The sequence below is a fragment of the Podarcis melisellensis genome, assembly GCF_964234715.1.
Source record: "Podarcis melisellensis genome assembly, chromosome: 11".
Lineage (NCBI taxonomy): Eukaryota > Metazoa > Chordata > Lepidosauria > Squamata > Lacertidae > Podarcis > Podarcis melisellensis.
Genome location: NC_138543.1, coordinates 49,903,979 through 49,922,372, shown reverse-complemented (window position 1 = coordinate 49,922,372; position 18,394 = coordinate 49,903,979). Strand labels below are relative to the sequence as shown.

The window sequence follows — 18,394 nt, the reverse complement described above, 5'->3', positions numbered from 1 at the left end:
TGGGGCTAAAACGGCGTGTGACTCAACTAGCTATCCCTGCATATTAATTATCATTGAACACATTAACAGCTAAAGCCTATATTTTGCTACCTGGGTTTTTTGGGGTGTGTGTGTGTGTACATTTGTATATATCTTTTACATGTAACAATTGCTCTCTTGCTCTAGGGCAGGTAGGAGGCAGACTGCGGATCAATGGGCCATTGTTGTCTAGGGCATTTATTATTACCATGAAAATTAAAATGTGTTTGAAACAGTGCAGTGGGGAGGAAGGAGGCTGCCCCTCTTTTGCCCTTATGCAAATTCTATAAATTGGAAAAAAAGTGGGTGTCGGGAGCTATGGGGGCAGGCTTGGGGTAGCCGTTTCATAAATCTTAAATTGGCAAAATAGTTTATTAATTCCATTGTCAAATGCAAATGGAAAACAAACATTTGTTAAGATGATAAAATTGTAATGTCTGCGCGATTGTTTCGAAGCTGCCTCAGAGCCGTCAGCTGCAAGACTTATTTATCCTGCTGTACTAAAGTTTGATTTAAAGTTCATGTAATTTCATCATCTTATTGTAAGGAGAATTGAAAATAAATGTCACCTTCAAAGAGAAGAGCTAATGGAGTTTTCGTTCTCTCTCTCTCTCTCTCTCTCTCTCTCTCTCTCTCTCTCTCTCTCTCTCTCTCTCTCTCTCTCTCTCTCCCCCCTCCCTCCCTCCCCGCCCCAAGTTCTGAGACAATATTCTGCAAGCAAGGCATAATGAAATATCTGCCTGGGCAACTTTCACCATAATATTCTTTTCTTTAGCCTGGTCACATGATTCTTCTACCAACTCCTAAAGGTTTGCAAAAGCTTGTTGGAACTACTACTACTACTCTTTCTAGCCTTAGATTAAATAAATATTACGTCAGAATCTTTCCCCAACATCAAGCGAGGAAGACATAACTGGGACTCATCTTCCAAGCAAATATGGTTAGTATTAGACCCCATCTGCACTATATATTTAAAGCAGTATCATGCCACTCTGAATAGTCACAGCTCCACTCCCCCTCAGAGAATGCTGGAAACTGTAATTTGTTAATGGTGCTGAGAGGTGTTTTGAGACCCTTATTCCCCTCACGGAGCTACATTTCCCAGAGTTCCCTGGGAGGAGGAATTGGTTGTTAAACCTCTATGGGAATTGCAACTTTTTTAGGGGATGAAGGGTCTTCTAACCACACTCAGCATCCTGCTCAGTCTGCTTTCCAGGTGCTAACTGTAAACCTCTCCTGCTATCCCTTTCCTTAGGGCTATTTACACTTGACTTGGCCTGGATAGCCCGTCAAACAGAGGACTTCTTCAAATGGCAACTGTCCTGTTTCTGCACTTCCAACAGAGTACAGTGGTACCTTGGGTTAAGAACTTAATTCATTCCAGAGGTCCGTTCTTAACCTGAAACCGTTCTTAACCTGAGGTACCAGGGGCCTTCCGCTGCCGCTGTGCCACCGCCACACAATTTCTGTTCTCATCCTGAAGAAAAGTTCTTAACCCGAGGTACTATTTCTGGGTTAGCAGAGTCTGTAACCTGAAATGTCTGTAACCTGAGGTACCACTGTACTGATCTCTATAATTTAGGTCATATGACCATCCTAATGTGAATTCTCTCACATTTTGCCCGGGGGTGGGGGGGCAGGTTTACCTTGGGTAGGTCACCTGTGTTTACCTTTTGCTAGTAGGCAAATGAAAACATCCTGCACAAAATGACTTGCTTGGTCCAGAAACAGAATTTCGGACCTCCAGTTCTCAAACTGAACACGTTAAGCACTGAAGCAGTATACCCTTGTTTAAAATGTAGAGCTATTCTGTTGCAGGAGGATCCATTTCTGCATGTGAAATTTGGGCTCTTTCTTCTCTTTGACAAGGATGGAATTAAAAAAGCAACCTGGGTTTTTTATTTTATTTTTTTTAAGTAACCTGCCTGCCCCCCATATAGCTTTGGAGATATGATAGTGCAGGTGTTTTTATCCCTTCACCTCCAGGTTTTCCCACCTGCATTGTGACCCTGTTAACTTGCACCAAGGAGTAATTTTTGTGCTGCTGGTGACATATTTGTGTTTACAGAAGAATATGCAGAACAGCATTTGGTTCTCGGTGACTTGTGTATCCTCACAAAGGGACATACCGTTATTTTCTTTTTTTAATAAAGGCCTTCTTTTTGCAGCTTTGTAATTCTTTAGCAAGCAAACAAAAATATAATTTACAGGCTCAATTTCATGCCCAGTCATCTTCCCCTTTCTCTTCTACCAGGACTGCCATGTACAGCGGGGCAGTGGGGGCGGAAATGGTTCCACAGCTCCACAAAGCCCCATTGGTGGGGTTGGGGGGTTGGATTGCACCCTAAGGCAAAATTTATGTTCTTTGCTTAACCACTTCCCTATATACTCTTATCCCTGGATTAAATAGCAATAAGATTGAGTAACGATGCATAGCTGTCTATTTGTATAGTAGTGGCGCTGTGGGTTAAACCACAGAACCTAGGGTTTACTGATCGGAAGGTCAGCGGTTCGAATCCCCATGACAGGGTGAGCTCCCGTTGCTCGGTCCCTGCTCCTGCCCTCCTAGCAGTTCGAAAGCACGTCAAAGTGCAAGTAGATAAATAGGTACCACTCCGGCGGGAAGGTAAACGGTGTTTCTGTGCGCTGCTCTGGTTCGCCAGAAGTGGCTTAGTCATGCTGGCCACATGACCTGGAAGCTGTACACCTGCTTCCTTGGCCAGTAAAGCAAGATGAGCGCCACAACCCCAAAGTCATCCGCGACTGGACCTAACGGTCAGGGGTCCCTTTAACTTTTACCTTTACCTTGGTTGTCAGGGACATGGTTGGCACTGTGGTCTAAAACACTGTGCCTAGAGCTTGCCAGTCAGAAGGTCAGCGGTTCAAAACTGTCTGCGGACAAACACCGGCTCCCTTGGCCCGTAAAGTGAGATGAGCGCCGCAACCCCAGAGTTGTTCGCGACTGGACTGAACTGTCAGGGGTTCTTTACCTTTTTACCTTAACCCATTCTGGGAGTCCATTCGACTCCCAGAACTGATCGGAAACCAAAACCTGGCTTCCGATTGGCTGCAGGAACTTCCTACACTCAATGGGAAGCCACAGAAGCCGTATTGGACATTCAGCTTCCGAAAAACATTTGCGGACCAGAAAACCCACTTCTGGGTTTGGGCCGTTCAGGAGCCAATTTGTTTGGGAGCCAAGCCGTTCGACAACCAAGGTACCACTTTATATATTTTTGGCTTTTTTATTTATTTGCATGCAAGTGTCTCTGATATGTACAAGATACATAATAAAAACAAAAACAACCAAATAACGCCCCCCACCCCCAACACAAGATTTTCCTGGAGAAAGGCGGGGGGAGAGAGAGAAAGCTATTGGACACAGACTTGGAAAGCCGGGACCAGTATTTAGAAAGTGCAGAGCAAAAGGTAAGAGTGGAAGAGCCTAGTGTCTCTTTAATAGATCAATATACCTCGGGTTAAGAACTTAATTCGTTCTGGAGGTCCATTCTTAACCTGAAACTGTTCTTAACCTGAGGTACCACTTTAGCTAATGGGGCCTCCCACTGCTGCCACGCTGCCACGCCGCCACCGTGCAATTTCTGTTCTCATCCTGAAGCAAGCGACTGTAACCCGAGGTACCACTGTACAGTGGTACCTTGGTTTACAAACTTAATCCATTCTGGAATTCCATTCTTAAACCAAAGTGTTCTTAAACCAAGGCATGCTTTCCCATAGCAGTGGGGGGACTCAATTTACAAATGGAACACACTCAACAGGAAGCGGAACATGTTCTGTTTCCAAGGCAAGTTCACAAACCAAAACATCTACTTCTGGGTTTGCAGAGTTCTTAATCCAAGTTGTTCATAAACTAAGCTGTTCTTAAACCAAGGTGCCACTGAAAAGGGTTTTGGTTTTTTTGCAGTCTAAAACCAGCAAAATAGAAATTGCATTACCACACCAGCCATTTTGGTACTGATGCCTTATGAGATGGATTTGAATGTTTTCTTACAGTGGAGGGTTGGGCGGTGGGGTGTGTGTGTGAAGTGTTAATGACTTTAAAATGCAGAGTTTGGTTTTGACACAGTCACTTTGTGCCACATTAAAAAGCAAGTGACTCGCAGACCCCCCTGGGGCCCCCAAATAGCTCCAACATTTGCTAGACACACGTTTGCATCTCATTTTATCATAAACCACTTATTGCCTTTTGTAATGCTGCGGTTATTAGGTTACATCAACAGCACACCCCTTATAAACCTCTATTGATCGTGCATGTTCCTTGGACGGCTGGCAGGGTTTCTTTCTTTTAAATATGTGGATGGAATAAATGATTTGCCCCCACTCCCAACTATTAAACTATAGGGACGGAATAACGGCTCTTAGCGTAGCAATTATTTTTGCAGGTACTGTAGTTGGCCATGTTTAAGCATAATTACCTAGTAATGCGGTATTTACTATGTAACTGCAATGTGTAATATTTACACCTTGTAAAATAAAATCAGGCATTTAAAAGCGCTTAATACTTTCCAGTTTTTCTTTATATTTCTACCTTTGTTTTCTCATCAAGCAATGGTATGGTATGATGAAACCTCCTAGTCCCTCCAAATCCATAGCTTTTTAATTGTTCCAGCTTTGTGCAATGTGAACATTGCTTGAGCTCTGAGATGGTATTTTGCTGTATCCAGCGAGTTCTTAAATCCATGTGGTCTGCCTGCATTTTTATTCTAGATTCATGGGTGAGAGTAGGAAGCCATACAGCGATGGTCTCTGAAGTGCAAAGAATCACCTTGTTTATTTGTGGTGTTGTGAGACCTTGGAAGAAGCAACCGAGAGAGCAAACTTGCATGCCAAGAGACAGCTTAATTAAAATTGGTGAACATGAGTACAGAGGGGAATGGTCCTTCAGAGTTTACTGCAGGCCCATTCCATATTGCCATAGGTTCCAAAAACTTTGTCTAATAATCATCTGACTACTGCTCAAGCCCTTTTCAAAGAATTGAAGTGTAGAGTGGCTGATAGTGTAACAAAAATATGTGTTGTTGTTGTTTACTCGTGTCCGACTCTTCGAGACCCCATGGACCAGAGCACTCCAGGCACTCCTGCCCTTCACTGCCTCTCACAGTTTGGCCAAACTCATGTTGGTAGCTTCATGAACACTATCCAACCATCTCATCCTCTGTTGTTCCCTTCTCCTTGTGCCCTCCATCTTTCCCAACATCAGGGTCTTTTCCAGGGAGTCTTCTCTTCTCATGAGGTGGCCAAAGTATTGGAGCCTCAGCTTCAGGGTTAGTCCTTCCAGTGAGCGCTCAGGGCCGATTTCCTTAAGAATGGATAGGTTTGATCTTCTTGCAGTCCATGGGACTCTCAAGAGTCTCCTCCAGCACCATAATCCAAAAGAATCAATTCTTCGGTGATCAGCCTTCTTTACGGTCCATCTCTCACTTCCATACATCACTACTGGGAAAACCATAGCTTTAACTATACGGACCTTTGTTGGCAAGGTGATGTCTCTACTTTTTAAGATGCTGTCTAGGTTTGTCATTGCTTTTCTCCCAAGAATATGTAGCATGTTCCTAATGTCGGCTTCTGTACCTGAGGACTAGAAAGTGATGAATGCATCACCCTTTAAAAAGAGAAGACATCAGAGTGGGGTGAAAAATGCAAAGAATGACAGATCAGTAAGCTCAATGTCTGTTACAGGTAAATCGGTGAAAAGCATTATTAAAATAAAATGACCAAACATATAGAAGGACAAGTCTTGCTGTAGAAGAATCAACATGGCTTCTGCAAAGGTAAGTTCTGCCTCACTGGTGTTTTAGAGTGTTAGCAAACATATGCACAGGGATGCATTGATAGACATTGTATATTCAGACTTTTACAAACTTTTGACAAAGTCCTGCTTAAGTAGGCAAATTTGAGAAGAAAGGAGAGGTCCACTTGTGGATTGTTAACTTATTGAAGAACAGGAAGCAGAACGTAGGAATAAATACACAGTTTTCATAATGGAAGGACGCAAAACTTTGTATTGTGACCAGCACATCTTAACTTTTTAATAAGTGATATGTAGTGAGGGGTGAGTAGTGAGGTGTCCAAGTTTGTAGATGACACCAAATTTTTCATAAAACAAAAATAAAACAAAAATAGACTGTACTCCAAGAGGATCTCTTCAAAGTGGGTGAATGGGCATTCTTTAAAATGTGGCTCCTTCTTTAAAAAAGATAGAAAGAAAGAAAATCCACACTGTTTGTGGTATTTGCTCCCACAAAGGCAATGATGACCATTAACTTGGATGGCTTTAGAAGACAAATTCTTAGAGGATGAGGCTATCAATGGCTACCAGGTGCGCAGCCTGGGAGTCATTTTGGACTCACAGCTGTCCATGGAGGCGCAGGTCAATTCTGTATCCAGGGCAGCTGTCCACCTGGTATGCAGGCTGAGCCCCTCCCTGCCTGCAGACTGTCTTGCCAGAGTGGTGCATGCTCTGGCTATCTGACTACTACAATGTGCTCCACTTGGGGCTACCTTTGAAGGTGACCTAGAAACTACAACTAATCCAGAATGAGGCAGCGAGACTGGTGACTGGGGCGGCCACTGAGACCACATAACACTGCTCTTGAAAGACCTACATTGGCTCCCATTATGTTTCCGAGCACAATTCAAAGTGTTGGTGTTGACCTTTAAAGCCCTAAATGGCCTCGGCCCAGTATACCCGAAGGAGCGTCTCCAACCCCATCGTTCTGCCTGGATGCTGAGGTCCAGTGCTGAGGGCCTTCTGGGGGTTCCCTCATTGCAAGAAGCAAAGCTACAGGGAACCAGGCAGAGGGCCTTCTCGGTAGTGGCGCCCGCCCTGTGGAACACCCTCCCATCAGATGTCAAAGAGATAAACAACTACCTGACATTTAGAAGACATCTGAAGGCAGCCCTGTTTAGGGAAGCTTTTAATGTGTGACATTTTAATGTATTTTTAATCTTTGCTGGAAGCCGCCCAGAGTGGCTGGGGAAACCCAGCCAGATGGGCAGGGTATAAATAAATTACTACTACTACTACTACTACTACTACTACTACTAGCCATGATGGCTATGGTCTACCTCCACTATTGGAAGAAGTACGCTTCTGAACACAAGTTGCTGAAAACCACTGGAGGAGAGGGTGTTATCGTGCTCAAGTCCTGCTTGCAGGTTTTCCACAGGCATCTGGTTGGCCGCTGTGAGATCTGGACGTTGGACTAGATGGGCCATTGGCCCGATCCAGCAGGCTCTTCTTATGCCACCAAAGTTGAAATGTGTTTCCTATGCTGTTGTGGATAGCTCGTCCTCATGCTCCCATTCCCAAGAGTGCTGCATCTGGATTATAGATTCCTTCTGCTTTTCTGAACAACAGATTCTTTGAACGTTATAGGCTGCGTAAGGTTGGTCCTCCCTCCCCCCCTTTAAAGCATTCAATAGAAAACACACACGCTTACCACAGATGTTTAACTTTCCCCAGATGTTCCTCAAGGTATCTGTGACAAGTTGGCTAATTTCTTGTAGTCATTCGGGAGGAGGTGGCTCTTTTCGCTACCTTGTTTAATCCCTTTGTAAAGCAAGGGGCATCCTTCAGGAAGGGGAGTTGGGATGCAGGGAGCTGCCTCGGGGAGCCGTGTAAAAGGATTGCTACGTTGTCAAATGCTATAATGTGTTATGACATAGATCAGCTGTTGTTTTCCAGTCTCGCAGGAAACCTTGTGGAATCTCATTTCTTTGACTGTATTAAATTATCTGTAAATGTTGTCCTTTAAACTGACACTCAGGGCCCCCTTCATCAGGACATTAAGACACGGATTGCCTCAATGGCAGAATCCCTTCAAAGCTATTGTGTCTTCGGAGGATTTGTGGCCTACCTTTACTTTTGCATCAAACTAACTTAATAAATAGAGGGCTAGGGGAGAATCGTTACTATAGCAACCCCCATGGTAACACAGAAATTGCCACAAACAGCCGTCCTCCAAGAATAAACCCCCTCTAGGAAAGCTCCAATGTGAGCGAAGCAGAAACTTACCTCTGAGGTAATTTTGATTTCTAAATTCAACAAGATTCGAACAGTATTGAAAGTTATGGAAAAGAAGAAGAGGTGATGCTCTCGCTTAAGAAACCAAGTTACATGGCTCATAAAACAATAGTATTCCAGCCCTCTCGACAGACCGATTTTGCTTCCTTCTATATAATCCCGTAGACTAAATTATGTACGCCCCTAGGGAATATCCAAAAAACCCTACAGTTTTGTTTTTATAGACTTGGAGGAACAGGAATGCTTTTTAGATAAACTTGCATTGGGAAAGTTTGGATGTTTTAATTTTATTTTCAGAGCAATCCAAAAGTGGGGGAAAGGGGAACTGGAGGTAGACAAACCACTCCATCAAAAGCCCTACTGAGCTCACACCAGCAGGGGCGAAAGTGGGAAATGCAAAAGCTAGGAAGGCGGGAAAAGACTTTTGGTCCCCTGATGATGAAAAAAAAATGATGATGGAGGAGATGATAAACTATGGATGTTTCTGCATCCGCAAGTAGCCTGCCTCCATTGGCAGATCTCCTTCTCTGCCTGTGGATCTCTCTTTCTGTCCAAGCAGGGGGAGAGCTACACTCTCCTATGTTCCCCATGACATCCTCTCAGGGAGCATAGGATTGCAACCAGTATAGGATTGCAACCATATACCAGTGATATATATCTGAAGAAATTTGGATATTGTCTTTGGCATGGACTGTATCATTCTATTTGAGGTCCCAGGGTTCTTGTTAATCCTTGAATTTTTTTGAGAATATAGTTGTGTATATCTAGTTATGTATATCTTCATCTCCAGTCATTCTATCCTACTTTTCTATCTAAAGCAGAGCAGCTATCAATAACATATAACATGCGAAAAGTCAGAATTGATGAAAATCGTTGAAAAATCCTAAAAGCTGAAACAGCATGTGAGTGAATATTATTGCTATTATTAACAAAATTTATGTATTTGACCATCAGTAAACATTCTCTGGGTTGCATACATAAAAAGAGTATATTTTAAGTACAACATATAAAAAAAATCCATCAGTAATTAATAAAAATGATTTTTTAAAAATTGTACTCACAAAATTGTACTCACAAAACCTTTCACCACCCACCTCTTGGGGTGATGCTCACAAGCACACCTGCAAGGAAGACAAATGAGGCCTATGTTTGGGGAAATGGCTGTATTTATTAAACTCAGAGGAACTGCAAGCAAATTAACCAAATTCAGAAAGTATAGGCAGGAGAATATTTTATCTACCTCTGGCAAGAAAACATCTCTCCAGCCCTGTGGGCATGTGATAGAACCGTAGACAGTGGCTCTCCCCAAAAGGATGGGGGGGATGACTTCCACCTTACTAGGCGACCCTTGGTTATAAACTCTGCCACCCAGCGTTCACCCCAAAAGCATATGTCAGGCCCAAAGGCTTCCCTGTGAAGTCCCACCAGGTATAAAGCATTGGAAGATCCCCAAAGACTCCCCTTAACCTGATAATGCCTTTGCATACCTAAAGGTTTTCTCCCCAAATTAATCACCTGCCTGTACTCAGTGATTCAGGAGCAACCAACCTATGCTACTTCCCAGATGCCAGTTGAATTAGTCTCAGCAGTGTGCAGAAGGTGAAAAAAGAAGGGGTTGTAAACCTAGACAGCATCTTAAAAAGCAGAGACATCACCTTGCCAACAAAGGTCCGTATAGTTAAAGCTATGTTTTTTCCCAGTAGTGATGTATGGAAGTGAAAGCTGGACCATAAAGAAGGCTGATCGCCGAAGAATTGATGCTTTTGAATTATGGTGCTGGAGGAGACTCTTGAGAGTCCCATGGACTGCAAGAAGATCAAACTTCTCCATTCTTAAGGAAATCAGCCCTGAGTGCTCACTGGAAGGACAAATCCTGAAGCTGAGTCTCCAATACTTTGGCCACCTCATGAGAAGAGAAGACTCCCTGGAAAAGACCCTGATGTTGGAAAAGATGGAGGGCACAAGGAGAAGGGGATGACAGAGGACGAGATGGTTGGACAGTGTTCTCGGAGCTACTAGCATGAGTTTGACTAAACTGTGGGAGGCAGTGGAAGACAGAAGTGCCTGGAGTGCTCTGGTCCATGGGGTCACAAAGAGTCGGACACGACTAAATGACTAAACAACAACAACAAAGGGCCAGTCAAGGAATTCCAACTAGCCCCCCAATCCTAATCTTTGTTGGAGGCAGCATCACTGAATAAGCTTTTCTGGGAATAGCAAGTGTGACGAGTTCTATTGCACTCAGGTTCTCTTTCTGGGTTTCTCATAAAAGTCTGGTTGTCTTCTGTGAGAACAGGATGCTGGACTAGATGGACCTTTGGCCTGATCCAAAAAGACTTTAATATGTTCTTATGATTAACTCCTGTTGCATGGAAATCAGATGAACCAAGTATAACTAATTTACGGAATTTACCTTCTCAGTGAATTCCAGAAATTCAGGTTTCTTTTTAGAAGTTTAAAAGCTCCTTATCATGAGCCATGATATCCAAAGGAATTCTGCACCTTCAGAGGCTGATCTTCTGATTACACATGTTGGGGAAGACAACAGGAACATCTGGACTTCCCACAGATAACTGTTTGGCCATCTTCAGAGTATTATATTTTGGCTTGATCCATTAAAACAATTCTCAAACAATCCTGAAGCTAATAGCTGAACTTGATAAAGAGATCAGCAGTCCTGCATTTTGAGCTTGCTGATAAAAACAGGAAACATTTTAGCATTTGTGGTACAGTAACTGCATCATTCTTCTCTCGAATGTACAGTGCTCTCTTTAAGGCAGGAGTTGTTTTGCTCTCTAATAATGCACTGTATTTTTAGAATTGTCCAAGAAACAATTATAGGTTTCACAGACTGCAGAGGCAGAAGAAGCCAGTAAATAAGATCTTGGAGAGAGACATTGATTTATAAGAGGCTACAGGCCCTTTCAAGTCTTTCAAAAGGATGGGAGGAACAGGCAAAGAGAGAGAGAGAGAGAGATTCCAAGACAGCCTTAGGGACGGCGGGGGGAGAGTTCAGTTACAAACACCATGCGGCAAGAACAAAGTCCGAAGCAGCCTCAAATATGTGTACAATCTATTAAATCTCCCTGTCTGTTTTTAGTGATATTTAGCAATCCTAATAGAAGCCCCCTGGAAATGAAGGAAGGCTCTGAAGCAAGCATCAGCCTTGTTCTTTTGTTTGTTCATTCATCTAAAAATCAACCTATCACTGTGAAATTATGATAACTAATAGATTGCAACAACTGTTGTGTGTACTCAGTTCTTTCCTCCTGGTATTTTCAAGGTTCTTGCAGAGGGTGTAGGAGTTTCCTACAGACAGGGCTGGGGGGGATTTAATTCATTTTGCATTTAAGGGTGACCCTGCCTCTTCTGCACCTTCTGAAACAACATGAGAGTGAAAACGCAGTCATCCCACCAAATTCGCTACTATATGAATATTGCAAGGCAGTTCTTTGGCCAAGTAATCCTAGAATTGAAGAGTTGGAAGGGACCACGAGGGTCATCTGGTCCAAGCCTTTGCAATGCAGGAGTCTTTTTGGCCAACATGGGGCTTGAACCCATGGCCCTGATGCATACAAAAATACATGTACCAGTATGAATGGTGCACAAACATGAATGTACTAGTGAAAATGGTATTAAAAAGACATTATATGAGGAAACACGTCTTTGCAAAAAATGTGGACGCTAGGCAAAATGGCATATAAACATGCAATCTTAGGGGAAATTTGCTTATACATTTTCATGAGGACTCTTTAAAAGAATGCAATCTGATATGGAAATGGGGAGAACTGAACTTAAGGTTGGAAAATTGCTAAACTGAGAGAAACCAAAATTGACAGATTCACCCATCCTTAGCTACAGTTCCTTGCTGGTTCCTCTTTTCTGAAATCTTTTTCTTCTGATTTTTGTAGAGCAAGAGTGATGGCACCTCTCTTTATTATTTTTATGGTGCCATAAATAGATATGGTGCTTTAAAGCAAAATCCATACACACATGCAAACACACACACACACACACACACACACACACACTGTATTTTTTGCTCTATAAGACTCACTTTTCCCCTCCTAAAAAGTAAGGGGAAATGTGTGTGCATCTTATGGAGCGAATGCAGGCTGTGCAGCTATCCCAGAAGCCAGAACAGCAAGAGGGATTGCTGCTTTTGCTGCACAGAGCTCCCTCTTGCTGTTCTGGCTTCTGAGATTCAGAATATTTTTTTTCTTGTTTTCCTCCTCCAAAAATTGGGTGCGTCTTATGGTCTGGTGCATCTTATGGAGCGAAAAATATGGTGTGTGTATATATTTATATACACACAAACAAACAGGTCCCTGGCCTATGGAGCTTGAAATCTCATGCTCATATCTACGTGCTGTTTCACATGTTGTGTGTACATCTCCTGATGTCTCATTATGTGTTTATACTATGGTTCCAGCTCAGAGCTGGCCTCCAATAAACTCACATGAGGTGTGTTTGCCCAGGCTGCAATACTCCACTGACTCACATTCTTTGAAAATATCCATTATGGCTCCCCCTACCCCGTTCAAATTAAGCAGGCAGCTCCATAATCTGTATAATCTCACAAGAGCATAAGAAGAGCCCTACTAAGGTAGACCAAAGGTCTATCCAGTCCAATATCTTGTTGCCCAGATGTCCCCAGGAAGCCAACAGACAGGGCACAAAAGCAATAGCCCTTTCCTGCTGCTGTTTCCCAATGGCTGGTTTCCAGAATCATACTGGTGTCTCTGATTCTGGAGATAGCCTGGCTAGGACCCATTGGGAAGAGCCACAGAGGAGTTTAGGGGCATGCTGTCATCTTGCACTGGGGTGCCACACAGCTTCCTTCCTTCCCCTGTTGTGTGGCGCAGTAACCAAGGCAAACCCTCCTTCCATGTGCAGTACCTTGCTCTCCATTTGAGGTCATTGTGATTTGTAAATAGTGTGGGCAGTTTTTTTGGGGGGGGAAGATGGAGTAGGGTGCTGTGATGTGTGGAAAATGCTGTCTTGGGGCAGTGGGTTTGCATTTAATGGACTCCTGTTCCCTACCAGCCCTGCGTGTCTGTGATTCACATATTGCTCACATTAGTCAGGGATTAATGGTTCCATTCCAGGTTAATTGCATATAGATTTAGGAACCTGATCTTACACTAAGTAGCGGCTGAAACAGCTGTGAGCGAAAGTAGGCAAAATGTTAGCAGGTGCCTTACAAACTCCGATATATACTGCTCTAATAAATCAACCTCTGTTCTGAGTGGCATTCCCTAAAACAACTCGGCTATTCAAGAACTGGGCCTCACCTCATCAAGAGGACCACGCAGGGCATGCAAAATTGAGAGGCAGTGCTAATTTTGTTTTCTTTCCTCTTCGTACAGGAAATGTGAGATTAGGTCTCGCCGGTTGGGCCTGCAGACTGAAACCGCTATTTATATTCACAGGGTGGGGGCTGCTACACATCGGGGACAACAAGCCTTCCCTCTAACGCATTTGCTCACTGACCAGCACACAGGAACTGTTTTCGCAGGCAGCCTTCCAGCAGGCAACACCCGAAAAAGGCCACTTCTCTGCCCATTCATTCAACTCTTTCTGCGAACAAAGGCTCTGTGATGAATTTAGTCAAACTCTCGCAGCACACTCACTTGTGCCTGGGAGGCTTGTGCAGTGTTTGGGGGTCACTACTTATGAAAAGGGACAGCGAGAAATTCAATTCTGTTCAAGTTTAAAGGCGAACTTGCCTAATCCAAAACAATACGGGGACTTAAATGCAACCGTCCATAGTGATTCGTAGTTCTCTGATTTTTGGAATGCAGCTCGGGTGTACCAAAATGCATATGCTGGGGTAAATCATCCATAAAAGCACATATGTTGGTAAAAACATTTTAGCTTTGCAAAACTGCGTATATTAAGGAAAAATTCAAACATAGAGTCAGAGAAAGTCATACCAGACCCTCCAAGTGTCCCTATTTTCCAGGGACAGTCCCAGATTTACAGAAGCTGTCTTGGTTTCTGATTTGATCCTGGAATGTCCAGCTTTTCCTATTTTCATCAAATAAATGTTGGAAGGTATGGAGTTATGTGACCCCCAAGCCAAGGAGATAGGTTACTATACAACCTTTAGAAGACTTTTGAAGACAGCCCTGTAAGGGGAAGTTTTTAAAACTGTTTAATGTCTTACGGGGTCCTCATTGCGGGATTACATTCACCCAGTGCTATACCAGCTGCACTGGCTCCTTGTGGAGTACAGGATCAGTTTTAAGGTGCTGGTTTTAACCTTTTAAAACCCTATACGGCCTAGGACCCGCAGACCTACGGGACCCCCTCTCTTGGTATGTCCCACGGAGGACCTTACGGTCTTCAAATAAAAACATCTTGGAGATCCCAGGCCACAGGGAGTTTAGGCTGGCCTCGACCAGAGCCAGGGCTTTTTTGGCCGTGGCCCCGATCGGGTGGAACTCTCTGTCACAAGAGACTAGGGCCCTGCAGGACTTGAAATCTTTCTGCAGGGCCTGCAAGACGGAGCTGTTCTGCCTGGCCTTTGGCCAAAGCACAGTCTGACCCCTTCTGTAATCCTCATAGAACTCTAACCCAATGGTTGCCATTAATTTGATTGTGAATTGATTTTAGAATGTATTTTAATTAATTGACTGTTTGATTTTATGTACACTGTGCTCTTTTTACTTGTTGTTAGCTGTTCTGAGCCCAGCTTTGGTCGGGGAGGGCGGGTTACAAATAAAAGTTTATTGTTGTTGTTGTTATATATGTTGGAAGCCACCTAGAGTGGCTGGGACAACCTAGTCAAATGGGCAGAGCACTACTACTACTAATAATAATAATTGAATGGGACGTCCCTATTTTCATGAGAGAAATGTTGGGAGGGTATGTCATACTAAAATGCTGATGAATTTCCTCAAGGACTTCTTTTTTTAAATAAAAATGAATCAGAAACCGATGTGGTGAACTGAACTTTAGACTGGGAAAATGAGAAACTGAGAAAAACTGAAATGGTCATATTTGCCAATCCCTGTTTATGCATTGCATACACACAAAAGAGGAGATTACAGGACAGTACCCAGCTTTGTTCACCTGAGTATTTGCAGCATCAACAATCCAGGCAGAGGGATGTGGTGGTGGGAGCATATACCAATAAAACTACCATCATTCTTACTGGGAAACCAATCCATCTGGGAGTTGGGTTCAAGGGTTTGCATGTGGTGTTGAATTGCAGAAACAGGACAAGAATCTCTGCTGGCCAGCTCCCACATAAGGACCTGAGCCTTGTAGGCTAAGAAGTCTCCTGGGCAAGAAACTCCATTAAAATAAGTATATCTCCATTCGTACCAAAAATGCATAGGAAAGTAAGGTAAAGGTAAAGGGACCCCTGAGCATTAGGTCCAGTCGTGACCGACTCTGAGGCTGCGGCGCTCATCTTGCTTTATTGGTCGAGGGAGCCGGCATACGGCTTCCGGGTCATGTGGCCAGCATGACTAAGCCACTTCTGGTGAACCAGAGCAGCGCACAGAAATGCCGTTTACCTTCCCGCCGGAGTGGTACCTATTTATCTACTTGCACTTTGACGTGCTATTGAACTGCTAGGTTGGCAGGAGCAGGGACCGAGCAACGGGAGCTCACCTTCTGATCAGCAAGTCCTAGGCTCTGTGGTTTAACCCACAGTGACACCCGCGTCCCTTTTGCATATGAAAGTGGGGAAGGCAAATGCTCGATCTATGCCATGAGTTAGGAATGGGGAACCTGTGGTCCTCCAGATGCTGTTGGGACTCTGGCCCTGTGGATAGCTCAGTTAGTAGAGCGTGAGACTTGTAATCTTAGGGTTGAGGGTTCAAGCCCTATGTTGGGCAAAAGATTCCTGTATTTCGGGTGGTTCCTTCCGACTCTACTATTCTATGAACTCAGCATGGGCAATAGTCAGGGGTGATGCGAGTCGTAGTATGGCAACATCTTGAGGCCGGCAGGCTCCTCATCCCAGTTGTAATTGTTCAAAGAACAGTAAGAGCGAATATTCATAATGTGCACCAACACAGGAAGTGAGGGTGAGCTGCACTTCCTGTATTCCCGCTTATCATCATTATCGCCTGAATCTGCTTCAAGTTGCAAAATGAGCCGCAAAGGGTCAAAACTGGGTAAGAGTCCATGTTCTGCACCTTAGCATCCGTTCGGGGATAAATTTGGCTCTTAATCAGGGCTGACAATTAGGCCATACAGTTAATATTTTTACAGCTGTTTTATTAATAACACGTACAGTGCATCCAGCCAGGATTTGTTGGAGACACCTCAGGAAAACGAATGATGTAAATAACAGATGGAGGCAGAATATTCTTACAAACAGGCATAAAGATATTCCCATCTTGTTTAGAAGGAATTTAAATAGACAGATTGTAGATAAACAGGCAGACCCAAAAGAAGCGAGTGTGTGTGTGTTGGAGGAAGGGCGGGAGAAATCCCGGGAGGGGAAGGGTGGATGGGTGGAAGAGGAAACAGAGACTTTAATATGCACCCAGCACAATACATAGAACACTCCTCTTCATATATTTCTATGTATAATGTGATTTACTTGCTGCACTTGAAAGACCCGCACAAATTAACAGTAGCAGTTGAAAAGGCAGCAGTGCCAACAGGTTCCTGCATCACACTCTCCTCCCCGCTGCCTGCCGCTTGCTCTTCCCCCAGTTGTGGGCTTTTACAAACAGATGGTACCGAGAAGGCATGGCTGACACAATACCTCTTCATGGTACAGTCATACCTTGGGTTACAGACATTTCAGGTTGCGGTTTTTTTTTTGGGTTACGGACCGCCGAAACCTGGAAATATGGATTATTTCCAGGTTTCAGCAGTCATGCATGTGCAGAAGTGCCGAATCACAACCCGCGCTTGCGCAGACGTGCCGCTGCATGTTGCAAACACTGAAGGTTGTGAACATGCATCCCGCACGGATCACGTTTGCAACCCGAGCATCCACTGTACTTCTCAAATGCTTAACCCAGTCTTTTGGTTTTTTTAAATCTTTTTAGGTAAGTTCATGAAGATACCAACAAAAGGTTAAGTTTGGTGTTGTTCACAATACAGTGGTACCTCGGGTTACATACGCTTCAGGTTACAGACTCTGCTAATCCAGAAATATTACCTCAGGTTAAGAACTTTGCTTCAGGATGAGAACAGAAATCGTCCTCTGGCGGCGTGGCAGCAGCGGGAGGCCCCATTAGCTAAAGTGGTGCTTCAGGTTAAGAACCGTTTCAGGTTAAGTACGGACCTCCAGAACGAATTAAGTACTTAACCTGAGGTACAACTGTACCAAGAGATGCTAGTGAAGTTGTAGATGGATGTTAATGAATTTGTAGACAGGGTGCCGGCGTTTTGCACATGTTTTGCCCTGGCAGTCCAAGTATTCAAGAGGCCACTGTTTTCCCCCGGTGGGGCCCTTTTACTGGGGCTTGCAGGTAGCACACTCCCAAGGTAGTTTTCCGGGCTTCTTCAGTGGTCTAATCTCAAAGCCTTGATACGTATATTGATATTGCCTTTTTCTAGCATTATTGTATTTCCCTTCATTACTAAGCTCAGCACTGGACAACAAGAGCCCAGAATCTCCCCATGGTATGATTTCTCTTGAAAAGAAAATTCCAGTTTGATGCATCTAGAAGAGTGATAGTGAAGAAACACTCCACTGAATGTTGGTATACACTCCTTAGGTAAAATAAAGCCTTAAAAGCTCAGGACCGCAATACCTCAAGGACCACCTCTTTCAATATAAACCTACCTGGGCTCTGAGATAATCTTCTTAGGCCCTCCTTTGTGTGCCTCCTCCTCAAGAGGTCTCCGGAGGGTGGCAACACGAGAAGAGGCCTTTTCTGCAGTGGGTCCCCATCTGTGGAATGCTCTCCCCAGGGAAGTTCTCCTGGTGCCTTCATTATACACCTTTAGGTGCCAGGCAAAAATGTTCCTTTTTAACCAGGCCTTTGGTTGAATGGATTGACATCCTACATCCTTTACCCTTTTAAAATGTGGCTCTTTTTGGAGAGGGGCTGTTATTGGGTAATTGTTCTTATTTTGATTTATATATTGTAATATTTTCTGTGAACCGCCCAGGTGTAGGACGGTATATAAATCCAATAACTGAATAAAATAAATGGAGCACATGGGGGCATCTGAGGTGGGGCTGGAGCATGTGCCCCCTACTCATGCTGGCATTCCCTGATGAGGCATGACACCTGAAGGAAGCATTTTCTTTCTCAGCTATGTGACTTCTTTTCCAGAGCCGATAAGCAGAGCAAAACAGGATATTCAGATCCAGCCTAGATCCTCTTGCGCTGTACCTTTGCTTCA

General features: G+C 43.9%; 1 long non-coding RNA gene across 1 annotated transcript in view; it reads left to right on the top strand.

Moving 5' to 3' along the window:
* Window positions 1–18,394, top strand: part of LOC309380281 — a 223,266-nt gene that overhangs the window by 176,084 nt on the left and 28,788 nt on the right. The window contains exon 2 of the long non-coding RNA XR_014172801.1: window positions 5,698–5,810. This is a non-coding gene — a long non-coding RNA (uncharacterized lncRNA). The remainder of the gene's footprint in view (window positions 1–5,697; window positions 5,811–18,394) is intronic.